Source organism: Trichechus manatus, unplaced genomic scaffold (genome assembly GCF_000243295.1).
Source record: "Trichechus manatus latirostris isolate Lorelei unplaced genomic scaffold, TriManLat1.0 scaffold00037, whole genome shotgun sequence".
Classification (NCBI taxonomy): Eukaryota; Metazoa; Chordata; class Mammalia; order Sirenia; family Trichechidae; genus Trichechus; species Trichechus manatus.
This window is the reverse complement of record NW_004443973.1, coordinates 19,381,756-19,394,867: the sequence shown is the minus strand read 5'-3', so window position 1 is coordinate 19,394,867 and position 13,112 is coordinate 19,381,756.

Below are 13,112 nucleotides of genomic sequence, written 5' to 3'. Positions count from 1 at the left end.
TTCTACCTACATTATTCATTATCTTATTTTTTCTTTTTAAATACATGAGTGACTTTGCTGTTGTATATAGTTTATGTTTATTGAACATTATCTAAACCAAGACATTCACAGCATTTTTGTAAAAGAATTTTAAAAACCCAGGAATGTGATTATGTTACTTTTCTTTGAAATTTTTTTAAGAGCTGTAGGTTGCAGTAATTAGATTATAAAATAGTTTACATGTAAATTTATTGCATTTTTTTATTATTAACTTTTTGCATTTAGATACTACTTTTCCTGTTTGCATTCTTTGCTGAAGTACGCAGATGTCAACATAAATTGAAGATGTCACCATAGATTTTCTAGACAAAGTAGATGTGCTTTGAATTTAATAAGACTACAGAAAAAAGGAAGAAATGTTATTTATACTCCTCCAGAAAACTGAAATATAAAGAGTACTATTAAATATTACAGGCTCACATTTTCACTTTATTATTTTTACTAACTCTAGTTGAATTAATTTGCTCTATCTTATAAAACAGGTGAGGTGGTTCTTTGTAAGAACTAATAGATTACATTTTCTATTTGTGTTTGGTTTAGTTATTCTTAATTTTAAGAAATTTTTAGTTTGTGTTTTTCTTTCTATACACATTATTAGTATTTAAAGACTGAAAAATTCCAGTAAACTGGTATATAACTTTCTTAAATAATTTAAATATCTTTGTTATAATATTATTTGTTTACTCTTATTACTAATAATAATTTGTTATTATATAGAATGAGTGAATCTCATTTGAGTAGTGCTGTAGCTTTGCCTTTATTGAACCTTGGTAGAAATAAATGGCTTTTCTAAAAACAGCTCTTTGATCTATTTACATTTTAGCTAAGTAAAGAGCTGGTCAAAGGATTTCCTTATTGTCCCTAATATTATTGTGCTTCCTTATTGTCCCTAATATTATTGTTAGAAGGGGGTGTATGTACGTGCGTGCGTGTAGGGGTGTTGTTTGTATTCTTTTTTTCTCTTCTCTTTTTCTATTCTTCCTATGTACTAGGTTATTTGCTTGGTGTCCACTGCAAGGAGCAAAAGGGTTCACCACTGTGTTCCCATGCATTCTCCCAGTCAGCCCTGCGTTTCTGCTCGGCGGGCAGAACAGGAGGCCCCTCCCGTCTCCATGACGACCGTGTGTCCTCCGGGAAGCTGCTTGTCGCTAAAGACCTTCTAAGAGTTGGGGGAGGGGCTGTTTCTGAGGAAAACCTCTCCTCGTTTCCCCGGTCTGCAACGACGCCATTTGCTAAACTGTGTCTCTCGTTTGTGGAGTGTTTCTACAAAATGCTATTACCCAAACGCCACACACCCCAAATCTTATTTCATAAACAAAAAGCCGTATAGTAAGGATTTTTTTTAATAGCAACTGGCCAGTAGTTTCACTTCCTCCTGATCCCTTTTTTGTTAACTTTAACTTTGTATCTAGTTATTTAATTCCCTGAAATGATTTAAATATTAACGGTCACTGGAAAGCCAAACACTCCTTTAGTCTCGGAATATTGTTGCGAGACGTTACGAATATTTGAAAGAAAAAAAAAGTTTCTTTCTTTGCTTTTTGCTTAAACATACTTATTAGTATAATTTAAAATTGTAGTTAAAAAGTGTTTTGCCATTCGACAACATAGATGTATGCTATATATAGTATAAAAACCCAAATTTACAAAGTTAATTCATTTGGAGTGAGCGTTTGATTTGTATTTGCCACAAATTCTCAGCAATATTTAACAGATAAAATCATTTCCTTTAAATAAGCTGAGTTCCAGAAAATAACTTTTATTTTGCCCTATGGTGATGGTAGTGGGCTGGCACTGTTATCTTACCTTTGTTCTCTACACTTTCTCTCATAGCTCTCTCGTGGCTTCAGCTAGCATCCTGAATCAAACGAATTACAATTTGTATCAAGGACGTCCTTGCTGACTCCTTCCTTAACTTTGCAGGGTGGCTCTCTGTTGGGTGAACTTAGATAAACTGGAACTACGTTTCCCAGAATTCCCTTCCTGGTAAGGCTCCGGTTTAGCATTGTCCACAAGGCAGACTAAAGTAGTAGCCGTATTTGCTGTGAAGGGTGGCGCGTGGCTCCCAGGCAATGGGCGATGTTAAGCCTGTTGCTGCTCACTTTATGGGCGCAGGGCAGCACTGCGATTTCTCCAGTTCTTGCCAGAACTATTCCATTTTTCGCAGAGTCTTGGACCAGGCCGGTGTGCAGCTCCGCTTTGCAGATCACGCACTCTCTGGATTCCCTACTTCGGCTTCTCCGAATCCTGGGCCAGGTGCGTGTACAGGAGAAACTTGACTAAATTTAAAGGAGAGATAAACATATCAACAATTATATAGGGGACGTTAACATACTTCTCTCAGTAATTAATAGAGTAAGCAGACAGGAGAAAAAAAAGGACTCTGGAAATGCACAGATTATTTGAATCAACATTATGTATGTTATATATATCACTCTAGTCCCTGAGTGGTACAAACCGTTAATGCGCAGGGCTGCATTCACTTGGAGATTTGAGTCCACCTACAGGCACGTGGAAGAAAGGCCTGGCCATCTAGTTTCAAAAAGTCAGCCATTAAAACCCTATGAAGCACAGGTCAACTTTGACACACATGGGGTCCATAAGTTGTAATGACTGGTTGACAATGGCGTTTTTTTGTTTTTGTTTTTTCAATATATCACTGTACCTAACAATTGCAGGATAGATTTTTTTTTAAACGCATACAGAACATTTACCAAAAAAAGCCGCTATGCTGTCTGTAAAGCAAGACCCAAGATCTTAAAAATTGAAATTAAACAGGTTATGTCCTCTGACTGCAATGAAATTAACCTAGAAATCAGTAACAAAAAGTTTACTAGAAAATCCATATATATTTGAAAGAAAAGATATACAAAGATACACATTTCTGAGTAATCCATAGGTTAAAGAAGAGCTTACAATTAAAATAAAATATGTTGAAAGAATGATATAGTCTCATAAAAAAATTACATTATTTAGTTGATATAAAAATATAAATGATATAAAATGGGTATATTAATATAAATTGATGTAAAAAATATAAATAGATATAAAATACTACGTTAAATACTTGTGGGATTCAGCTACAATTGTGCTCTGAGGGAAATTATCGATAAATACATGTATTAGAGGCTATAAAATAATCTAAATGCTCATCTTACGAATTAGACCAAAAAAACACAGCAAATTAAACCCAAAACAAATGGAAGGGAGGAACAAATAAAGATAAGATCAAATTTTAATGAAATAGAAAAGAAAAGCTTATAATGGAGAAACTCAAAAAAGCTGAAAGTTGGTTCTTTGAAAAGACTAATAAAATTGATAAATTCCTCTCAATAATGATCAAAACACAAAAGAGGGGGGCCCAAGTAACCATATACAGAATAAAAAACAGATGATTACAAGTTCTATAGATAGTAATAAAATAAAAAGAAAATATTGTGATCAAGTTCTTACAATAAATTTGTAACTTTAAATAACATAAGCATACTCCTGGAAAAGCACAATGCAAGAAAATAATCTGAATAGTGCTATAACTATTTTAAAATGGAATCAGTAATTTAAAACCTTACCACAAAGAAAACACCAGACTCAGGTGGCCACACCAATGAATTCTTCTAAATATTTTTGAAACAACATCAATCTTGCAAAACTTTTCTGAGGAAAGTAAAACAGGATTTTCTGTCTTTGTTTTGAGGCCATTATTACCTTAATATCTAACTTTATGTATTATAAAAAAAATTATAGAAACATCTCTTTCAAGAACATTTCTCAAGAAATGTCTCGCTTAAGAACATCTCTTGAATGAAATATTAGCAAATAGTTATATGAAAAATAGTACAATACAATTATGGTTTATATCCAAAGTGCAGATTTGATTTAACATTAAAACAATCAATTCATGAAATTAACCACATTAATAGAATAAAGGAGAATAATCTTATAATCATTTTAATAAAGATAAAAAAGCATGTGATAAAATGTACTCTCCGTTCATGATAAACAATTCTTACCTATATTATAATAATTCTTGCTTATTATAAAGTTAGCAAACTTAGAAGAAGTTCTTTAATCTGATTAAAAGAAGTATATATCAAAACCCACAGTAATATTATAGTTAAAAGTAAAATACTGAAAGTTTTTTCAGAGAATAGAAATGAGACTCTCACCACTTCTATTCAACATTATCCTGAAGTTCTTAATCAGTAAAATGAGGCAAGAAAAAGAACTAAAATGTGGATTGGAATGGAAGAAGCAAAACTCATTTTTTTAAAACAAAATACGCTCAGTCATCACTTATCAACATAGTTAGGTTCCAAAGACCAGATTTTTATGCAAAGTCAACATTATGCAAAAATGGAGGATGACCAAATCAGATCACAAAATGGAAGATGGCTACATCATTACATAACTGCCAAGTTACATTATTATATAACTGCCCAACCACTGAGAATCATGACCAGTCAAGTTGACACATAACCTTAACCATCACAGCCAGTGTTACTTTTGCCTCACACCTCAGTGTTCATTACTGCCAGATGTACATTGTTAATGTGCAGAATAGTCACATAGTAGATATTTTGCTATTATCATAAATGTGAAATGTCAGATAACGAGATAGTTGATAAGTGAGGATAAATCTGACCTAACCTGTTGCCGTTGAGTCAATTCTGATTCATAGTGACCCTATAGGACAGAGTAGAACTGCCCCATAGGGTTTCCAAGGAGTGACTGGTGGATTCGAACTGCTGACCTTTTGGTTAGCAGCCAAGTTCTTAACACCACCAGGGCTCCAAGTGAGGAATGGTTGTAATTAAAATCCAAATAAGGAAAACCCAAAGGAATGTACAGATAAATTTATATAAGAGAGATTAACAAATTACTGGATACAAGGTCAATGTAAAAATATCTATTTTTGTATACTAGCAGCAAACAAAAAATGAAATTTGAAATATAATACTATTGACATAGCATTAGAAACCTCAAATTATTAGAGATTGATAAGTGAAGTTCAAGACCTTTACATGTACTATTATAAAACATCATTGAGAGAAATAAAAGTCTAGAAAAAATGGAGGGACATACTATGTTCATGGATTGTTGGACTTCATAATGTCAATTCTCCATAAATTGACATGACAGTACAATGTGGATCAAAACCCCAGGTGGTTTTGTTTATAGGAATTGAAAAGCTAACTATAAAATGTTTTTAGAAATGCAAGGACCAAGAATAGCTAAGACAATCTTAAATAAAACCATATTGAAATAAATTACTATATATCAATACTTACTATAAAGTTACAGTAATTAATATGGTATACTATTGATGAAAAAAATAGAAAAATAAAGAAATAGTCCAGAACTATATCCATGTATGACAAAAACAGCACTTGGAGCAATGTGGGAAAACTGTCTTTTCTATAGATGGTCTGGGTGAACTATATGTATATATATACACACACACACATAGTTAAAAGGTAAAACTTGAACTCTGCATTAGTTTTCTGGGGCAGCTGTAACAAATGACTCCAAATTTGTTGGCTTAAAACATCAGAAATATTTTCTCTCACAGTTCTGGACACTAGCTCTCTGAAATCAACTTGTTGGCAGGGCAGTGCTCCCTCTGCACTCCCGGGAAGAATTCTTCCTGGCTTCTTTCTTCCTTCTGTTGGCTCCTAGCAATCCTGGGCATTCCCTGGCATGTAGCTGCATTACTCCAATCTCTGCTTTCACGTTCACATTACCTTCTTTTCTGTGTCCTCTCCTTATAGATACACCAGTCATGGGACTTAGGGCTCACCATATTTCCAGGATGACATCATCTCAAGATCCTTGACTAATTTCATTTGCAAAAACCCTGCTTCCAAATAAGTTCACATTCTAAGGTTCTGGGTGGTCATGGATTTCGAGGAGATACTATTCAACTCACTACGAATGCCATCTTACACCACACAAAAAATCAATTCCAAATTAATTCCATGTGGCTTCTTTCTAGCAATCTGCATCCCTTCAGATCTAAAAGTAGAAAAAATAAAAACAAATGAAAAATAAGTCACACTTTGGGAGACATTGCCTTACTAATATCCAGGATTCTTTGGATGATGTCCAAAGTCTTATATCAAGGGACCTCATATCAAGTTACATATCCCCTACAATAATTTGTAGTATGCCACTCATCTAGTCTCTTGTCCCTATGCTTTTACTACTTTTATTTCTTCTGTTTGGAGCCCATAAAAATATCCTTTCTACATTATCTGAACCTGTTAAATCCTACGATTTTTTATAGATTCAGTCTAAGTATCAGATGTCTGTATAGCCCTACTTAATAATCCCAGTCATAATGAATTAATTATCTCTCTTTCTACCTCATCCTGAATGTAGAGTTTCTATGACTTTCACTTAATTTGCTCTTTTCCTTTTTAGGTTGTTTTTAAGGCATTTTACATTAATACTTTTTAATTGTAAAGGCAAGCCTTATACAACAATGTATTCTACTACAGCCAGGTTCAATAGCCAGGGTTGATTAGATTTTGCTGTGGGTAACGGCAGCCACAAATTTTTGTGGCTTATAACAATAAATATTTATTTCTTAGTCATGTTTCATGTTACCACAGATCAGATGGAGGCTCTTCTCCATGTCTTCTCACTTTGGAACCAGGCTAAAGGAACAGTCACTATCTCATCTTTGCCAGTGGCCCTGGCAAAGGGAAAAGAGCTTTTGGGGGTCCTTAACAAGTCAACTAATTGCTTTTGCCCGTACATGACAATATCACTTCCACTGGCTACTGAAGGAACTAAGCGTCATGGTTTTCGTCATAAGCAAAACACGGGCCAGGAAGTACAGTCAATTTACGTGCTTAGAAGAGCAGAACACTGGAAACACTTGGTGAATGGCTTTAATGACACCAGCACCACCACACTATTTTATGTACCTATTATAAATACGTGGAAGCCCTTGTGGCATAGTGGTTAAGAGTTCAGCTGCTAACCAAAAGGTCGGCAGTTGAAATCCACCAGGCACTCCTTGGAAACCATTATGGAGCAATTCTACTCTGTCCTATAGGGTTGCTGTAAGTCAGAATCAACTCAACAGCAATGAGTTTTTTGGTTTTTATTATAAATATGTACTGAAAGAATGAATGCATTAATTTAGTAAATCAGAAGCTAGTAGAGCTAATATGAATTCAAAAAATGAAAATGTAGAGTATATTATGATAGTGTATTCAATACAGTTCAGTAAATAATAGACCTGAGAAGAATTAGAAGAGTAAACCAAAATTTTTTGAAGTAATTCTAACCAATAAACCTTTTGTTATTCCTTTTTAAATTTTTCTCTTGATAACTACTTGATAGCCTGTTTCATCAAATTACAGATATAAAAAATAGATAAAAGTTACGTATTTTACTGTAAGTCTACTTGCAGTAGAAATATAGCATGCAAACAACAGCATACAAAGGTAATGAAACTTTTGAAATGTGATTGCTATCAATATTTCTATGAGTAGGTTTGCATTTTTACTGTTGGAGAGTTTAAGATTTTTTTTTAATGTGTACTGACTTGACATGTGTCATCGATTGAATTGTGCTCCCTAAAAATATCTGTCAACTTGGCTATGCCATGATTCTCAGTATTGTGTGATTGTCCACCGTTTTGTCATCTGATGGGATTTTCTGTGATGTTAATGAGATGGATTAGCAGCAGTTATATTGATGATTATATTGTGTCTTGGGCCAATCTCTTTTGAGATATAAAAGAGATAAGTGAGCAGAGAGACATGGGAACCTCATACTACCAAGAAAGCAGTGCCGGGAGCAGAGCACGTCCTTTAGACCTGAGGTTCCTTCACAGAGAAGCTTCTAGACCAGGGGAAGATTGATGGACCTTCCTCCAGAGATGTCAGAGAGAGAAAGCCTTCCGCTGTATCTGATGCCCTGAATTTGGACTTGTAACCTACTAGACTGTGAGAGAATTAATTCCTCTTTGTTAAAGCCATCCATTTGTGATATTTCTGTTATAGCAGCACTAGATGACTAAGACAACATGTTATACATTCTTGTGTTGCCCTCTTTTTTATGTTCTCTTTTTTTCTTAACTCCTGAATGTTTTCTTCATTTTGAAGTTCTCTTTGTTTCATTACATTGGTTTCTTTTTAGCAATCTATGTTGCTCATAAATCTTTCAACATTAAGTCACTAAACACTTAAACTGGCTTAAGCAAAAACACACACACACATATATAGGCTCTTGTAATTGGAGCTAAAATTCAAACTTAGGCTCCAAACTTCTGGCCCAGCTTGATCCAGAAGCTAAACAATCTCTAGAATTTGCTTTTCTTTTATTGGCTGGGAACTAGGGGACAAGATGACCAACAACATTTTCGGACTGTTATATTGTTTCAGCAGACACAGCAGGACAAAACAATGCAACTGTGTCTTATTTTCTGATAATTTGGACAAGATTTCTGCTTTATTCTAATTTGATTATGTACCATATGCCCAAATTAAACCAGTCTTTGTGGTGAGGCGATGGAATATGCTGACGAGTCTATCTGCATTCCCATTCCCATTTATGAAGCTCCAGAGAATGGGGAAAAAGTAGCTGAACTACATAGATTGATAATGATTTTCCACAAGGGAAAATCTAAGTGCTCTGACCATGTAGAGGAAAAAACAAATGCTGAACAAGCCTAAACAGTTTAGGGCCATTGTTGTTGTTACCATGACGTTGGCTTAGAGTCATGGCAACCTTATGGCTAACAGAACTAAATGTTGCCCTGTCCTTTATCATCTTCATTGTTGTTGGTATGTTTGCATCCATTGTTGTGGCTATTGTGTAAATCTATTACACAGTTCTTTCTGTTGATCCTAAATTAGGACTGACACCATTGAAAAACCCAAACTGAAGTGTTTACAGAACTTGTTCTATTTAAGTAAAGATATCCACTTTCCACAATAACACCATGATCTTGTCAACAAGTTGATTTTCTGTGTTACTTTAGACTGCGGTATTTAGTTTATTTTATCATGTTCCTCAGATACAACTGAGGAAACATGAGACCATTGAGTATTTGTATCCAGTGGACCAGAATGGAAAGGGTGCATATAATTCATAAGTTTTACACCAACTAGTTGTTTGAAGGAAGTAATCAGTAAGTTGCTTTTGAGTAGTCTGTGAAACAGAGTTACCATAATTAGAGTTGAATTTTTAATGAAATAAATCCTCAATGTTATGATGGGAGCAAGGCTTGGAAAATGAACAAAGAAACAGAAAAAATGCAAAATGTGTTTGAATGTAAATGCTTTCCCTTGAGACAGATTTATCTTTGTAATTGCATTTTGGAAAGTCTAATGTTTTTGTTCCTTTAGCACATACTGGATGGTCAGTGAGGGAGACAGCAGGCAGTGTAGGTGGAAGTGTGGTGGAAACCTAACATGGAACTCAAAATTTATCACAGAAAAATTTAATATGAAGCAACCCACACCGCACACATATTTGTTCAATTAAAAGTAGACATTAATTGCCGTACATCTGTGTAAAGGCCTTGCCATCTCACTGTTAGTGTAGCTATACCTCCACTTTATTGCACATTGCTAACTAAATGCAACCATAAATAACCTCAGGCGTTGTCAGTTTGGTGTGCCAGTGATGGTAGCCCAGTTTGCCTTCCTCCACAATGTCCTGCACTCCAAAATTATCGTTCTCTTCTCCGTGCTCCAAACTATCCCCTTACTGCAAATCAGCTCACCTTTTAGGGGCACAATCTGAGCGACAGTCTACCGAGATCGCGGGAAAAGGGGTGTTTTTAATCAGGGAGATCTTCCTTATGATTTTTGTTTGCTCCAGCCTAATACTTGATTTCCCTACCTTACAAAAGAGAATACATACCTTTAAATCAAAAGACTTTTGCCACCAACTTCTAAAAGGTTGTAAAACTTGGATATGCACTCTTTCTTTCCACCTCAAATAGTAACGTTGATAATGAAAGTAGATGCTGTTTTAAAAATATCCACCATTTGCCAAACGCACATTATCTAATTTAATTCTTCCACAAATCCTACTAGGTATTATTTTTATTTTACTGATGAGAAAATTAAGGCTTAGAGAGCTGTAGTAACTAGCTCAGGGCTACATAGTCATCAACCAAGGGACGGGTATTCAAGCCCAGGTCTATTTGAATCACAATTCTTTCACTCGTTCTTTAGATTATAAAGCAAGCATAGACATCTGAACTTAAAAAAATGATGATTTCGAAATATCTTGAAAATGGATTTTAGATACTGCTTCTGATATATTTTTCAATATAAATCAATTATAGTGAAGCAATAAATACATGTAATTTCCCTTACCACTGAGATGCCATTATCCATAACCATTTTACTTACTTGAATGTTGTCATACAAGTTTTCTTCTAATGATGATAGATTAAATAATTATAAACTCATGATATAAAAAAATTTCAATTGGGTGCTAAATAAAATATTGTTTTACTTTTTTGTACATTTGGCAGTATCTACTAAAATAAACTATTTGTTCTATCAAATGAACTAAGGAAAGAAATTAGTATGTATTTCCCTCAAAGTGCTGAGGAAAATATTAATTCTACAAAGTAGAACTTTTTTTTTTGAAATAAATAATTCTTAAAGGTAGAAACCAAAAAACCAAATCCATTGCCATCAAATCAATTCTGACTCATAGCAGCCCTAATAGGACAGAGTAGAACTGCCCCACAGGGCTTCCAAGGAGCAGCTGGTGGATTCGAGCCGCAGACCTCTTGGTTAACAGCCAAGATCTTGACCACTGTATTTATAACTAAATTCTTTGCTGCCATATTTTTAGAGCATTTTCGGAATTTGTATATTAAGAGTGGATCATACTGATATCCTTGTTTTTTACCATGTCAAAATGCTGGATAATTTTAGCACACATACACTTTTTCAGACAGAACTGTTGATATTTAGTTTTTATGAATATATTAACTCAGGGAGTTCGTTTTTTGAGTAGTTGTGTGTGAGAGAAGCCCTGGAGCAAGAAGCAAGAGCTACACAGCCCTGTTCAAGGTGAAGTAAGGCATGGTCGTGGTGCAATTGTGAGAGCCTGGTTGAAGCCCTCTGTTGAAGCTGATTGAAGTGGCCAAAGGAAGAGGTAGGGCCAAGTAGATTTGGTGTAATGCACACATACTGTCCTAATAACTCTTGAGTATGTTTCTGAGCTATTTAGTTCTATTGGTATATTTGATCTATATCCCTATGTTAATACCTTGCTGTCTTAATTTTTATAACTTTATGATAAATCTTGATATTGGTTGGTCAAGCCCTCTCAACTTGCTCTTTCTTTAAAGAGTTTTTTGGTTATTCTTGAATGGAATGTCAGAGACTGTTGATCAGCTAAGGAAGAATTAACATCATTACAATATTGGTTCTTCCTATCCAGGAATAAAATATTAATGTTGTGAGAAACAGTCCTCCTTGGGGCTCTTGTGCTTCTACATGTCTTGTTGGGTGGGCCCAGAATACAAGCACCTGACCACTCTATTCCCAATTTCTCAGGGTTTGGTTGCAGAGAAAAACTTAAGGGATGTCTCTCTGGGACAAAGATCAGGCTTGCTTAATATTTGCTATAAAAATGTAGGTTCTTCAAGCTCAGTGTTACTCAGCTGTGGTACAGTCCCACTGTAAGTGTAGCATCCTTCTGAGCCATTACATCACGTTGGTGGAACTTGAGTGCAACTTGGTGGAACTTGAGTGCAAGGAGAACCAGTGAAAATATGCTGATACTCATATTGCTTCGTATGTTAGTCATAAAGTCTTTGTCTCTAAGCCAGGAGTATTACATCTTATGCCAGCATTCATGAAACAGTAACAGGCTAGCTTTTTGGCTTGTATGTGGGTTAAAATTATATCCAAGACTCTAAAATGTATTTCCACAGGTTTTGTAAATTTATCCATTAAGATTTGGTACATTACTGTTAGATTTACATATTTTAACTTTTTGTTGCTGGTATACAGATATGTACATGATTTTTATATGTTAATCTTTTATCTAGTAACTTTGAAAACTATTACTAGTTTTAACAATTCTTCTGCAGTTTCTATTGGGTTTTCTCTATAGAGAATCATATCATTTGCAAATAAAGACCATTAAAAATTTTTTTTTGCCGTATTATGATGTAAGATTTCTGGTAAAAAGTTGATGAAAAACTATGAAGCAGATGCCTTTGTTTTGTTCTTGATTTTAAAGGGAACATTTTAAAATGATGATTGTTGAAGGTATTTTGTTAGATACCCTTTAGCAGGTTGAGGCAGTTTCCTTCAGTTTCTGGTTTTCCTAATCTTTTTTTGTTGTTGTTGTGAATGGATATTGAATTTTATCATAATGCTTTTTATCTAATGAAATTATCATAATTTTTCTTTAATAAGTTACTGTAGTTAATAGAATGATAGATTTCAAATATTAACACTTTGGTGCATCTTACAGGACATACTCAATTTGGTCATGATGCTTTACTTTATTTCCCCCCTTATGAAATAACTATTTCTTAAATGATCAATTTAGGTCATACTCTTTTTATTTATTTTTCTAACAAGGTTTATTGAGATATAATTCACACATACTATAATTCACCCATTTAAAGTGTATAATCTTATGTTTTTTAGAATACTCACAGGGTGGTTCACTCATCACCTTAATCTAATTTTAGGACATTTTCATGCCTCCTAAAGTAAAACTTGTACCCATTAGCAGTCACTCTCTGTCTCTTCTCCCAAGCACTAGGCAACCACTAATCTACTTTCCGTCTCTGTGGACTTGTCTGTTCTGGACATTTCATATCATATAATATGTGGTATTTTTTGACTGGCTTCCTTCACTTAGCATAATGTATTCAAGGATGATCCATGTTGTAGCATGTATCAATACTTTATTGCTTTTTATTCTGGTGTGGTTAAGTGCTCGCCTGCTAACTGAAAAGTTGGCGGTTTGAACCCACCAGCTGCTCTGGGGGAGAAAGATGTGGCAGTCTGCTTCCATAAAGATTTACAGCCTTGGAAACCCTATGGGGCAGTTCTGCTCTGTCCTGT